This window comes from Bos grunniens, chromosome 15 (assembly GCF_055505025.1).
Source record: "Bos grunniens cultivar Pamir isolate PY7600 chromosome 15, Bosgru_T2T1.0, whole genome shotgun sequence".
Classification (NCBI taxonomy): domain Eukaryota; kingdom Metazoa; phylum Chordata; class Mammalia; order Artiodactyla; family Bovidae; genus Bos; species Bos grunniens.
In genome coordinates this window covers 43,894,659-43,908,633 of record NC_141179.1, presented here as the reverse complement: position 1 = coordinate 43,908,633, position 13,975 = coordinate 43,894,659, and the positions used below count along the sequence as shown (strand labels likewise).

General features: G+C 39.9%; 1 non-coding gene and 1 pseudogene across 1 annotated transcript; one reads left to right on the top strand and one right to left on the bottom strand.

Annotated features, from left to right (window-relative positions):
• The first annotated feature begins 3,150 nt into the window (after positions 1–3,150).
• LOC147357768 (G2/mitotic-specific cyclin-B1 pseudogene) lies at positions 3,151–4,466 on the top strand (annotated as a pseudogene).
• Positions 4,467–13,018: 8,552 nt separating this feature from the next.
• LOC147357767 (U6 spliceosomal RNA) lies at positions 13,019–13,122 on the bottom strand. The gene has a single exon (XR_015142532.1). It is a non-coding gene; the product is annotated as a U6 spliceosomal RNA (small nuclear RNA).
• Between the last annotated feature and the right edge of the window lie 853 nt (positions 13,123–13,975).

Here is a 13,975-nt window from a genome sequence, read left to right as displayed (position 1 = left end):
TATAATCAAACTGAATTTCTAAAAAAGTTCACAGAATTATGTCCTAGGTTATATTTGGGAACCTCTTTGTTTTTATTCACACATAAGAAAATGTTCCTTTTTTTTTTTTTGGCTGTCCCACATAGTATACCAGGTCTTAGTTCCCCAACCAGGGATCGAACCCATGCCCCTTGCAGTGGAAGCGCTGAGTCCTAACCACTGGATGGCCAGGGAATTTCCGAGATGTTCTCTTTTAAGAGTACAGTTTAATGTACTCTGTGGACAAAGAAGAGATATTATTGGGTTGCTGGTAACTGTGGAGCTTGCAAAAGAATTATTAATAATTACTATTCAATGCAATACACTCACAATGTTCAATAGATTTTAGCAAATGTTAAAGAAATGGTTTGGATTTTTTCTGAGCCTGAATAAAAGTTCATGAAATTTCAGGAAGAGGAGGAGGAGAAAGAAAGATGCAGATGCCGCTCCTGGGGACTGGAAATACTCAGTGAACGACACTCAGGAACCAGGAAACCCAGGTTAGAATCCCCACTATACAATGTGCTCGGATGAAGTGACCTCGGCAGATTTCTCATTCTCTCAAGTCTTTGGCTTACCCAGTTTTACAGAGAAATACAGTTTCTAATAGCTGCAACTTTCAGAGTCCTTTTATTGCCTTCCCACCTCAGATACCCTATAATTAGAAAGATACCTCTGAAAAAAACTGCCTAGATAGTTTTCCCATTTTTTATTAATAAAAGATACATTAATCTTATTTCAGACCTTTTAATTAACACAAGATGTGTAGACCACAACAAGTTAATGTAATTCTAGCCAAAAGCAAAAGAAAAGGAAGCTTGGTGGGGTTTTTTAGCCTGCACAGGCTTCTCCTAAATAAAAATATTATTCTCCTCCACTGCTGCTGCTAAGTCACTTCAGTCATGTCCGACTCTGTGTGATCCCATAGACGGCAGCCCACCAGGCTCCCCCATCCCTGGGATTCTCCAGGCAAGAACACTGGAGTGGGTTGCCATTTCCTTCTCTAGTGCATGAAAATGATAAGTGAAAGGGAAGTTGCTCAGTCGTGTCTGACTCTTAGCGACCCCATGGACTGCAGCCTACCAGGCTCTTCCATCCATGGGACTTTCCAGGCAAGAGTACTGGAGTGGGTTGCCATTTCCTTCTCCAATCTCCTCCATTAAACTTTCTCAAATGTTGGAATTGGCCAAAAGCCCTCACCAAGATAATTTTCATAAGCTCCTAGGGGCAAGGTGATATAAAGTGAAGAACCGGTTTTGATTCTCAACTGAATGTCTCTGAAGCTGCTATTCAGAGGTGTGCCTGGGCCACCACTTGGCCTGTTGTCTCAACCCACGTGTGGGCAGGCCTGCTGCCTGCTACCCACTAAGTTTGCCAAGCTCAGGTTGTAAGTTATCCCCATTCGTGCCTCTGACTCCTGGGGACCCTGAGGGTAACAGGCAGGGCTACCATTCACAAGTACACAGACTGAGCTCTGCCCAAGAGATAGGATTCATTGTGGTCACTATTCATTCACATAGTTATTATGACAGTTTCCCAACAGATGGCAGTAAAGTATCTTAAGAAAGGGGCATCTTTTTCTAGTTCACCCCAAATCATGCATGAACTACCAGTGGGGCTCCATTTTCTTTGCATTGCCCAATGTAGTGCTGGTAAACAGCAGGATACACGAAGTAGAACTGGGCCTCACAGAACTAGAAAGTCAACACCAGTTTCTCTCTCTTTTTCTCTCTCTCTCTGTGTCTCTCTTGGCTTCTTTCCGTTCCTCTGCTCTTTCTTCCCCCTCACCTTCCATCCACATTCCTTACTCACCTGTTTACAAGTGCACTATACTGGATGTAGTAATTGGAGTCTACAACCATTCTTACCACCTTCTATTATACCCAGGGCCACCTCCATGGGTGTATGTACGTCCTATGCACAGGACTCTGTATTGAGAACTTGATTTAATGCTGGGTTGTTGCCAGCATTAAATTTTTATTTATTTATTTATTTAGTTGTTCCAAGGAGCTTGCTAGATCTTTTTTTTTTTATTTTATTTTATTATTTAACTTTACAATATTGTATTGATTTTGCCATATATTAACATGAATCCGCCACAGGTATACACGTGTTCCCCATCCTGAACCCTCCTCCCTCCCCATACCATCCCTCTGGGTCGTCCCAGTGCACCAGCCCCAAGCATCCAGTATCGTGCATCAAACCCGGACTGGCGACTTGTTTCATATATAATATTATACATGTTTCAATGCCATTCTCCCAAATCATCCCACTCTCTCCCTCTCCCAGAGAGTCCAAAAGACTGTTCTATACATCAGTGTCTCTTTTGCTGTCTCATATACAGGGTTATTGTTACCATCATTCTAAATTCCATATATATGTGTTAGTATACTGTATTGGTGTTTTAATTCCAGGACCAGGGATGGAATTGGGTCCTAGAAGTGAGTGCGCCAAGTCACTGGACCGCCAGAGAATTGCCTTAAAATTCTTAGTAACTTTATGAGCAGATGGTGTTCCTTGCTGTCTCACTCCTGTACAACCTCTGCAGTACTACACAGGTGGTGAATTCCGATGGACCTATGATGCCCCTTACTTCACGAGACTCAAAGCCAGTACAAGGCAAACTCATGATGTCTACAACTGCATAAGCAGGAGTGCTGACTGTCCTGACAGGGTGTGCTTTCTGTTCAAACCGGAACTTGCTTCTAACACAGAAAGAAGGCAATGGCATTCTAAGAAATGCAGGGCTTCTCTGATGGCCCAGTGGTTAAGAATCCCCCTTGCAATGCAAGGGACACAGGTTCCATCCCTGGTCTGGGAAGATCCCACATGCTGAGGAGCTGCTAAGCCCATGTGCCGCCAACTACTGAGTCCACCTACTGCAGCCACTGAAACCGTCATGCCTAGAATCCTTCTTCCCCAACTAGAGAAACCACTGCAATGAGAAGCCTGCACACCGCAACAAGAGAAAGCCCACGTGTGACAATGAAGACACACCATAGCAAAATACAAAAAACCTTTTAAAATGCAGACAGTGGGTTGGCCTGTGGTGCAACCATCAAGTTCCAGGCTGGTCTGGGGCTCCAGTGCTCTCCTTCCCCTCACTGAGTGCTGCCTGTTGCAGAAGAAGCCATGGTGCTTCGGATCACCAGGAACACAAAGACTAATGCTGAAAATAAGCTGAAAATCAATATGGCAGGGGCAAAGCGCTTGTCTGTGGCTACTGCTGCAACCTCTAAGCCTGGGCTGAGGCCCCGAACAGCTCTTGGAGACATCCGTAACAAAGTCAGTAAACAGCCACAGGCCAAACTGCCCTTGAAAAAGGAAGCAAAAATTTTAGCTGCAGGAAAAGTTACTGCTAAAAAAGTAGCAAAACCTCTGGAAAAGGCTCCTGTACATATGCCGGAGCCCCAGCTGAGGCCGGAGACAGAATCAGAGCCTGTTAAGGAAGAGAAACTTTCCCCTGAGCCCATTTTGGTTGATACTCCGTCTCCAAGCCCCATGGAAACATCTGGCTGTGCCCCTGCAGAAGAATATCTGTGTCAGGCTTCCTTGGATGTAATTCTTGCAGTGAGTGATGTGGATGCAGAAGACGGAGTGGATCCAAACCTCTGTAGTGAATATGTAAAAGACATCTATGGTTATCTGAGACAACTTGAGGAAGAGCAAGCAGTCAAACCAAAATACCCAATGGGTCGTGAAGTCACTGGAAACATGAGAGCCATCCTAATTGACTGGCTAGTGCATGTTCAAATGAAATTCAGGTTACTGCAGGAGAACAGGTACATGACTGTTCCAAAATTGATCGGTTCATGCAGGATAATTGTGTGCCCAAGAAGATGCTGCAGCTGGCTGGAGTCACTGTCATGTTTGTTCCAAGCAAATGTGAGGAAACGTACCCTCCAGAAATCGGTGACTTTGCCTTTGTGACTGACAACACTTACACCAAGTTCCAAATCAGACAGATAGAAATGAAGATTCTAAGAGCTGTAAATTTTAGTCAGGGTCACCATCTACCCCTGCATTTCCTTCAGAGAGCATCTAAGATTGGAGAGGTTAATGTTGAGCTACATACTCTGGCCAAATATCTGATGGAACTAACTATGCTGGACTGTGATATGGAGTACTTTCCTCCTCTGATTGCAGCAGGAGCTTTTTGCTTAGCACTGAAAATTCTTGATAATGGTGAATGGACACCATCTCTACAGCATTACCTGTCATACACTGAAGAATCCCTTCTTGTTGTTATGCAACACCTGGCAAAAATACGGTCATGGTGAATCGTGGGCTTACAAAGCACATGACTATTAAGAACAAGTATGCCACATCTAAGCATGATCAGCACAGCTGAATTCTGCACTAGTTCAAGATTTAGCCAAGGCTGTGGCAACGGTGTAACTTGTGAACTTTGGAATACTATCTGCAAATAAAACTGGCACCATGTGCCATCTGTGCGTGTTATATGCTACATTCATTTACTTTTAATACAGTTTTATTCCTTTTTACTTATCTCTTCACTCATTTGAACGTGGCTACTTTCCACTTTGGAAGGACTGATGTTGAAGCTGAAACTCCAATACTTTGGCCACCTGATCCAAAGAGCTGACTCATTGGAAAAGACTCTGATGCTGGGAAAGATTGAGGGCAGGAGAAGAAAGGGACGACAAAGGATGAGATGGTTGGATGGCATCTCCGACTCAATGGACATGGGTTTGGGTGGACTCTTGGAGTTGGTGATGAACAGGGAGGCCTGGCGTGCTGCGGTTCATGGGGTCACAAAGAGTCAGACACGACTGAGTGACTGAACTGAACCGAACTTTCCACTTGAGGATAAAAGTTGTTTGTTTAAAAACAAACAAACAAACAATTTTCAGTTACTGGGTACCCAGCTAATATATACAATTGGTTCTTCTGGGTTTTTGTTTTATGTGCCTGGCTTTACTTAAGATGATTTACTAAACTCTTGAAGGCATTTAAAATCCTGATGTGCTTTACATATCATACTGTATGTAAGCCCAAGTCATCTTAAGAGACTCTGCTGCCTAGTTCTACGTAAGGAAAAGTCTACCGTCTCATTCCTAGTCCTCCTGATTGCTATTTCCTCTGGTGGTTGCTACCATAATTCTAAGCAATCTACTTCTACTGCTTTCTTATATTATCAACTTTAGCTAGCATCAGCATTTTCACTTGGAAAAACAAGAATTTTAATTTATATTCAAAATCTAATTTTTGTTTATTAGTTAAGAAAATAAAACAATACTTAAAACAAGATAAAAAAATGCAGACAATGGAAGAACCCTAGCATATTCTTATTTATGTGACTTCCTTGTAGTAACTGATGACTTGCCAAAACTGGCGACATAAAAGGAAAGGGAAAAACAGGGCAACCCATAATTCTTTTCCTTTCAGGCCTTTCTCATTTATCAGTAAGTCAAAGAATATTGGTAGAACATGTGCTCATCAAGAAGTGAAATAAAATCTGTTGAGTTACTTTTTGCAGTATTTCCACTATTCATGTAAGAATGAAATGCATACGCGTATGTGAGTTTCAAAGCAGAACTATATAATTTCGGCAATTCTACATGCAGTAAAACCCTCTGATATTTGCATTTAAAACTGCCACTGCACAATATAAAATCAAATATAAAATTCAAGCTCATAATTTACTATTTTAATTTTTCTTTGCTTAGACCAACATTGGGAGAAGGCAACTCCAGTTGCCTTCAGTACTCTTGCCTGGAAAATCCCATGGACGGAGGAGCCTGGTAGGCTGAAGTCTATGGGGTCGCACAGAGTCGGACACGACTGAAGCAACTTAGCAGCAGCAGCAGACCAACATTAAATAAAAACGCCAGGACACATCAAGAAGATCCTGGAAGGAAGGAAAAACCTCTACATTTTAGTACTTTTAATAGCACTATTTCTTTTCTGCTTTTTGAAAAAGGAGTTCTGCATTTTGTTTTCTTTTTTATGGAAATATAGCTGATGTACAATACTATGTAAGTTTCAGGTGTACTACACAGGATTTGACATTTGTGTGCATTATGAAATAATTACCATGATAAGTTTAGTACCCATCTTTCCCCAAACATAGTTATTAAAATGTTATTGATCATATTCTTTATGCTATGTATTACATCCCTGTGGCTTATATTTTATAATGGGAGGTTTGTACCTGTTAATCCCCTTCCACTATTTTGCCTCTACAAGCCCTGCTCTCCTTAGGCAACCACCTGTTTTTATCTCCATATCGATGACTCTGTTTTCATTTTTGTTGTTGTTGTTTTTTTTAATGCCATTCTTTATTATACAAGTAATTCATACATAAGAGTATAAGGAAGAAAACAAAATGACCCACAATTCCACCCTCAGAGATAGCATCACATTTTTGTTATGCTTTGGTGATTTCTGTCTTGTCTGATGGCATTTGAGCTGGACTTGGGATCTGGAATACAGACACTATAGCTGAGTGAGACTTCAATGCAACTTTTTCCCACAACTTTATCTAATTATGTTTAGGAACAGGATGCTGCTAACAGGAATTTGGCAGACTTCCCTGCCTCCACATCCATTTGATCATGGTTATTTTTTTTAACTCAAGTATAATTGTCCTACAACACTATGTCAGTTCCAGGTGTACAACATAGTGATTCAATATTTCCATACATTGCAAAATGACCAATGTGATCAGTCTAATTACTTTTTGCCATATACAACATTTTTACAATATTATTGACTGTGTTCCGCATGCTATATATTTCCTCCTGGCAGATGACTCATTTATTTTCCAGCTGGAAGTTTATATCTCCATTCTTGAAGGAATACCAGTTGATTGGGACTTCATCAACTTTCCCTCTCAACAGCAAAGTTCTTGTCCTCAAAATACTCATGGTTAGTTAGGAGTAAATAGACCTAACTACATTGAGAATTGGAGAAGGAAATGGCAACCCACTCCAGTGTTCTTGCCTGGAGAATCCCAGGGACGGGGGAGCCTGGTGGGCTGCTGTCTATGGGGTCGCACAGAGTCGGACACGGCTGAAGCGACCCAGCAGCAGCAGCAGCACATTGAGAATATTTATTCCTTTAGCAGCTGTACAAAATTTCCTCATGGAGGAGGCTGTCTTGTGGTTTAAGGCTGAGAGTCCAAAGATAATCTTTTAACAGGGCAGATTCTATTAACCAGTATGCCATTTACTTGTGTCTGACAAGCCAGCTACAGCCTCATTTTAGCTTCAGTTGTTTTGTTTATTCTGCTGTTTTAAAGTCAATGATTGTAGCAATTCCAAATAATGACAGTTATATCTTTCCCTTCTTTACACCTAATATTTCTTAGTCTTTCCTTATAGCATTAGGCCAAGACTTTCAGTACCACATCAAATTGTAGCAATCATAGTGGGAATCTTTATTTTGGTTCCCAAATAAAGTCTTAAAGAGAACGCATCTAAAATTTTCTATTAAGAATGACATTTGGAGGACTTCCCTGGTAGTCCAGTGGTTAGGACTTTGTTCTCCAATGCAGGAGGTGTAAGTTCAATCCCTGGTGTGGAGCTAGGATCCCACATGCTTTGAGGACAAAAACCAAAGCATAAAACTAAAGCAATATTGTAACAAATTCAATAAAGACTTTAAGGATGGTCCACATCAAAAAAAAATCTTAAAAAAAAAGAATAGCATTTGTTATAAGGTTTTGGTAAACAATTTATCAAATTAAAGAAATAATCTTTTATTACTGATTTGTAATTATAAAAATTATAATTTTATCATATATAGATATTGAACTTTATAAAAAAAATTTTCTGTAGCTATCAAGATAATATATAGTTTTCTCCTCTTAATATAGCAAATTACCCTGATAAATTTTTCCTATGTTGAACTATCACTATACTCTGAGAATAAATTCTATTCATTCTCAATGTATTTTTTAAATATAAGAGTTGGATTTAGATATACAATATTTAGAATTTTTGCATCTGTGTTCATAAAAAATGTCTATAATTTTGTTTTACCTGAATTAGTCTCACCAGGTTTGGGAATCAAAATTATAAAAGGCTTGCACATTGAACTGGAAGGTTTTCTATCTTTTTCTACCCTCTAGAAAAGCTTGTATAAGATAGGAATAAACTGTTCCTTCAAAATTTGTTAGAACTTATCTGAGAAACACCTGGGTTTTGAGACCTATGTGTCTGATTCTCTTTGAAATTTCTTTTAATACATTTTGGTCTGTATGGTTTTCTGTCTTTTCTTCTGCCAGTTGTGGCACTGTATTTTTTTTAGTTGAGTTTCATGCCAGCTTAGTTGCCCCATGGCATATGGGCTCTAAGTTCCCCGACCAGGGATTGAACCCATGTCCCACACATTGAAAGGCAATTCTTTACCACTGGACCACCAGGGAAGTCCCCATTGTATATTTTTGAAGTTTTTCCAAGAATCTATCCATTTCATCTAGATTTTTCAATATATATTTAATTCAGAAATATAAAAAGTTTCTGTTGTACATACAGCCATTTTTCTTGTCTGTATTTTATTTATTTGCACATTTTCCTTTTTTGCTTTGATCAGTCTTGTCAAACGTGTAACTTAATCTTCAAAGTACTAATTTTTATTTTGTTAATCTTCTCTATTGCCTTTTTGTTCTTTATTTCATTAATTTGTACTGTTATTCTTTTTTGTTTTTTGTTTGTTTTCTTTTGGCCTTTGACTTTTTTCTGTTTCCAACACATTTATATAATTTGCTTGTTAGGTTTTGTTTTTGTTTTTTTTTTGGCCAAGCTGTGTGGCTTATGGGATCTTAGTTTGTGGACCAGGGATTGAACCTCAGCCCTTGGCAGTGAAAGCATGGAATCCTAAGCGCTGGACCACCATGAAAGTTCCATCATTTTGGTTTTGGTTTTTTAACAATGTACTGCATTTTGTTTGTTTTTTAATTAAGCATTTTTTCTGAGATAATTGTAGATTTATGTGTTGCTTTAAAAAATAATGGGGCTTTCCTGGTGGCTCAGATGGTAAAGAATCTGCCTGCAATGCGGCAGACCTGGGTTTGATCCCTGGGTTGGGAAGATCCCCTGAAGAAGGGAACGGCAATCCACTCCAGTATTCTTGCCTGGAGAATTTCATGGACAGAGAAGCCCAGCCAGCTACAGTCCATGGGGTCGCAAAAAGTCGGACATAACTGAGCACCTTTCACTTAAAAAATAATATGGAGAGATTTCATTTACTTTTTACCCAGTTCCCTCCAAAGGCAGTACCTTGCAAAGCAATACCACAACCAGAATATCAACATTGTTACTGTCAAGACACAGAACACTTTCATGCTACAGCAATTTCTAATATGATCCTTTTATAGCCACACCCATTCCTGTCCTACATCTACCCTTTCCTTAGTCTCTGGCAACCACTAGTATCTATCCATGTCTATAATTTTGTCATTTTTAGGATGTTACAGAGATGTATCATATCTATTATATTGTGACTGGCTTTCTTTCACTTAGTATAGCTCTCTGGAGATTAATTCAGGTGATTCATGAATCAATAACTCATTCTTTATTATTGCCAAGAAATATTCCATGGTATAGATGGGACACAGTTTAATAGTTCACCCATTAAAGGACATTTGCATTGTTTCCAGTTAGGAAACAATTTTATTATGAAAAAAGCTGTTATAAACATTCATATGCAAATTTCTTTGTGAACAGTCTGCATTTCTCTGGGAAAAAGGCCTAGGAGCTCAGTTATTGGATTATATGATATTCCAATCCTAAAAGCTATTTCAAATCCTAAAAGATGATGCTGTTAAAGTGCTGCACTCAATATGCCAGAAAATTTGGAAAACTCAGCAATGGCCACAGGACTGGAAAAGGCCAGTATTCATTCCAATCCCAAAGAAAGGCAATGCCAAAGAATGTTCAAACTACTGCACAATTACATTTATCTCACATGCTAGCAAAGTAATCCTCAAAATTCTCCAAGCCAGGCTTCAATAGTACGTGAACCAAGAGCTTCCAGATGCTCAAGCTGGATTTAGAAAAGGCAGAGGAACTAGAGATCAAATAGCCAACATCCACTGGATCATTGAAAAAGCAAGAAAATTCCAGAAAAACATCTACTTCTGCATTATTGATTATGCCAAAGCCTTTGACTATGTTCAGCTCAGTTGCTCACTCATGTCCAACCCTTTGTGACCCAATGGACTGCACCATGCCAGGTTTCCCTGTCCATCACCAACTCCCAGAGCTTGCACAAACTCATGTCCATTGACTCAGTGATGCCATCCGACCATCTCATCCTCTGTCATCCCCTTCTCCTCCTGCCTTCAATCTTTCCCAGCATCAAGGTCTTTTCCAATGAGTCAGTTTTTCGCATCAGGTGGCCAAAGTATTAGAGCTTCAGCTTCAGCATCAGTCCTTCCAGTGAATATTCAGGACTGATTTCCTTCAGGATTGACTGGTTGGATCTCCTTGCTGCCCAAGGGATTCTCGAGTCTTCTCTGACACCATAGTTCAAAAGCATCAATTCTTCGGCACCCAGTTTTCTTTATGGTCCAACTCTCATATCTATACATGACTACTGGAAAAACCATAGCTTTGACTAGATGGACCTTTGCTGGCAAAGTAATGTCTCTGCTTTTTAATATGCTGTCTATGTTGGTCATAGCTTTTCTTCCAAGGAGCAAGTGTCTTAATTTCATGGCTGCAGTCGCCATCTGCAGTGATTTTGGAGTCCAAGAAAATTAAGAAAATTAAACTGTTCCCATTGTCTCCCCATCTATTTGCCATGAAGAATGGGACCAGTTGCCATGATCTTAGTTTTTTGAATGTTGAGTTTTAAGCCAGATCTTTCACTCTGGTCTTTCACTTTCATCAAGAGGCTCATCAGTTCCTCTTCACTTTCTGCCATAAGGGTGGTGTCATCTGCTTTTCTGAGTTTATTGATATTTCTCCTGGAAATCTTGATTCCAGCTTGTGCTTCATCCAGCCCGGCATTTTGCATGATGTACTCTGCATATTAGTTAAATAAGCAGGGTGACCATATACAGCCTTGACATATTCTTTTCCCAATTTGGAATCAGTCTGTTTCATTTCCAGTTCTAATTGTTGCTTCTTGACCTGCATACAGATTTCTCAGGAGGCAGGTAAGGTGGTTTGATATTCCCATCCCTTAAAGAATTTTCCACAGTTTGTTGTGATCTACAATCAAACGCTTTGGTGTAATCAATACAGCAGAAGTAGATGTTTTACTGGAAATCTCTTGCAAATTGCCAACAGATGGTGGCAATTTGATCTCTAGTTTCTTTGCCTTTTCTAAATCCAGCTTGAACATCTGGAAGTCCTCGGTTCACATACTATTGAAGCCTGGATTGGAGAATTTTGAGTATTACTTTGCTAGCATGTGAGATGAGTGCAATTGTGCGGTAGCTTGAACAATCTCTAGCATTGCACTTCTTTGGGATTGGAATGAAAACTGACCTTTTCCGGTCCTGTGGCCACTGCTGAGTTTTCCAAATTTGCTGGTATATTGAGTGCAGCACTTTCACAGCATCATCTTTTAGGATTTGAAATAGCTCATCTGGAATTCCATCACCTCCACTAGCTTTGTTCATAGTAATGCTTCATAAGGCCCACTTGACTTCTACTTCCAGGATGTCTGGCTCTGGGTGAGTGATCACACCATTGTGTGACTGTGTAGATCACAAACCATCGTTTGACTATGTAGATTACAACAAACGGGAAAATTCCTCAAGAGAGGGAAATACCAGACCATCTTACCTGCCTGGTGAGAAATCTATATGCAGGTCAAGAAGCAACAGTTAGAACTGGAAATGAAACAGACTGATTCCAAATTGGGAAAAGAATATGTCAAGGCTGTATATGGTCACCCTGCTTATTTAACTTATATGCACCATGCAAAATGCCAGGCTGGATGAAGCACAAGCTGCACTCAAGATTGCCAAGAGAAATATCAATAATCTCAGATACGCAGATGACACCACCCTTATGGCAGAAAGTGAAGAGGAACTGAAGAGCCTCATGATGAAAATGATAGACCAGAGTGAAAAAGCTGGTTTAAAACTCAGCATTCAAAAACTAAGATCATGGCAACTGGTCCTGTTACTTCATGGCAAATAGATGGGGAGACAATGGAAACAGTGAGAGACTATTATTGGGGGCTCCAAAATCACTGTAGATGATGACTGCTGCCATGAAATTATAAGGCACTTGCTCCTTGGAAGAAAAGCTATGACCAACATAAACAGCAGAGACATTATTTTGCTGACAAAGGTCCATCTAGTCAAAGCTATGGTTTTTCCCGTAGTCACATACAGATATGAGAGTTGGACCATAAAGAAAGCTCAGCGCCAAAGAATTTATGTTTTTGAACTGTGGTGTCAGAGAAGACTCTTAAGAGTCCCTTGGGCAGCAAGGAGATCCAACCAGTCAATCCTGAAGGAAATCAGTCCTGAATATTCATTGGAAGGACTGATGCTGAAGCTGAAGCTCTAATACTTTGGCCACCTGATGCAAAAAACTGACTCATTGAAAAAGACCCTGATGCTGGGAAAGATTGAAGGCAGGAGAAGTGGACAACAGAAGATTAGATGGTTGGATGGCATCACTGAATTGATGGACATGAGTTTGAGCAAGCTCCAGGAGTTGGTGATGAACAGGGAAGCCTGGCGTGCTGCAGTCCATGGGGTCGTAAAGAGTTGGACATGACTGAGCGATTGAACTGAACTGATGATAGTTCCATGTTTAAGAAATTCCAAAACTGTTTTCCAGATTAGTATACTGTTTAACAGTTCCACCAGCAATGTATAAACAAATGATCTAGCTTCTCCACATCCCTGTCAATATTTAGTATCACCACTATTTTTCATTTAGTCACTCAGATAGTTGTGTAAGAATACCTCATTGTGGCTCAATTTGTAGTCCTCTAATGATTGACTGTGTTGAATATCTTTTTAAATATTAATTTATTTATTTTAATTGGAGGCTAATTACTTTACAAAAATATGGAACGCCTCACAAATTTGCACATCCTTGCACAGGGGCCATGCTAATCTTCTCTGTATCGTTCCAATTTTAGTATATGCGCTGGCTAAGCGAGCACTGTTGAATATCTTTTCATGTGCTTATTTGTCATCTGTATATCATTTCTGACCAAATATTAGTTCATATCTTTCACCCATTTTCTAATTGGATTTTTGGGTTTGCTTCCCACTCCAGTACTCTGGCATGGAAAATCCCATGGATGGAGGAGCCTGGTAGGCTGCAGTCCATGGGGTCGCTAAGAGTTGGAGACGACTGAGTGACTCCACTTTCACTTTTCACTTTCATGCATTGGTGAAGGAAATGGCAACCCACTCCAGTGTTCTTGCCTGGAGAATCCCAGGGACGGGGGAGCCTGGTGGGCTGCCGTCTATGGGGTCACACAGAGTCGGACACAACTGAAGCAACTTAGAAGCAGCAGGAGCAGCAGCAGCAGCATACATTCTAGATATCAAGGCTATTTCGGATATGTGGCGTGCAAATTTTTCTCCAATTCTGTAGCTTGTCTTGTCATCCTCATACAAAGATCTTTTGTAAACATTTAAAAAATTGAACTACAATCTATCAGTTCTTCTTTTTATGTATCATGCTTCTGCTCTCAAGTCTAAGAATCTTGCCTAGTTTTGGGCAACAAAGACTTTCTTATATTCTTTTCTAAGTTTTAATGTTACATTTTACATTCAAGTTATTTAATTAGAGTTAATTTCTGTTTTGAGGTTTATTTAGAGGTGTTTTTTTTTTTTTTGCCCATGAATGTCCAAATTGCTCCAACATCATTTGTTTAAAAGGTTATCTTTCTTCCATTGAGTTGATTTTACACCTTTGTCAAAAATCAGTTGGGCATGTTTGTGTGGTTCTCCTCCTGTATTCTCTATTCTGTTCCACTGATCTATGTATCTGTCCCTCTGCCAATA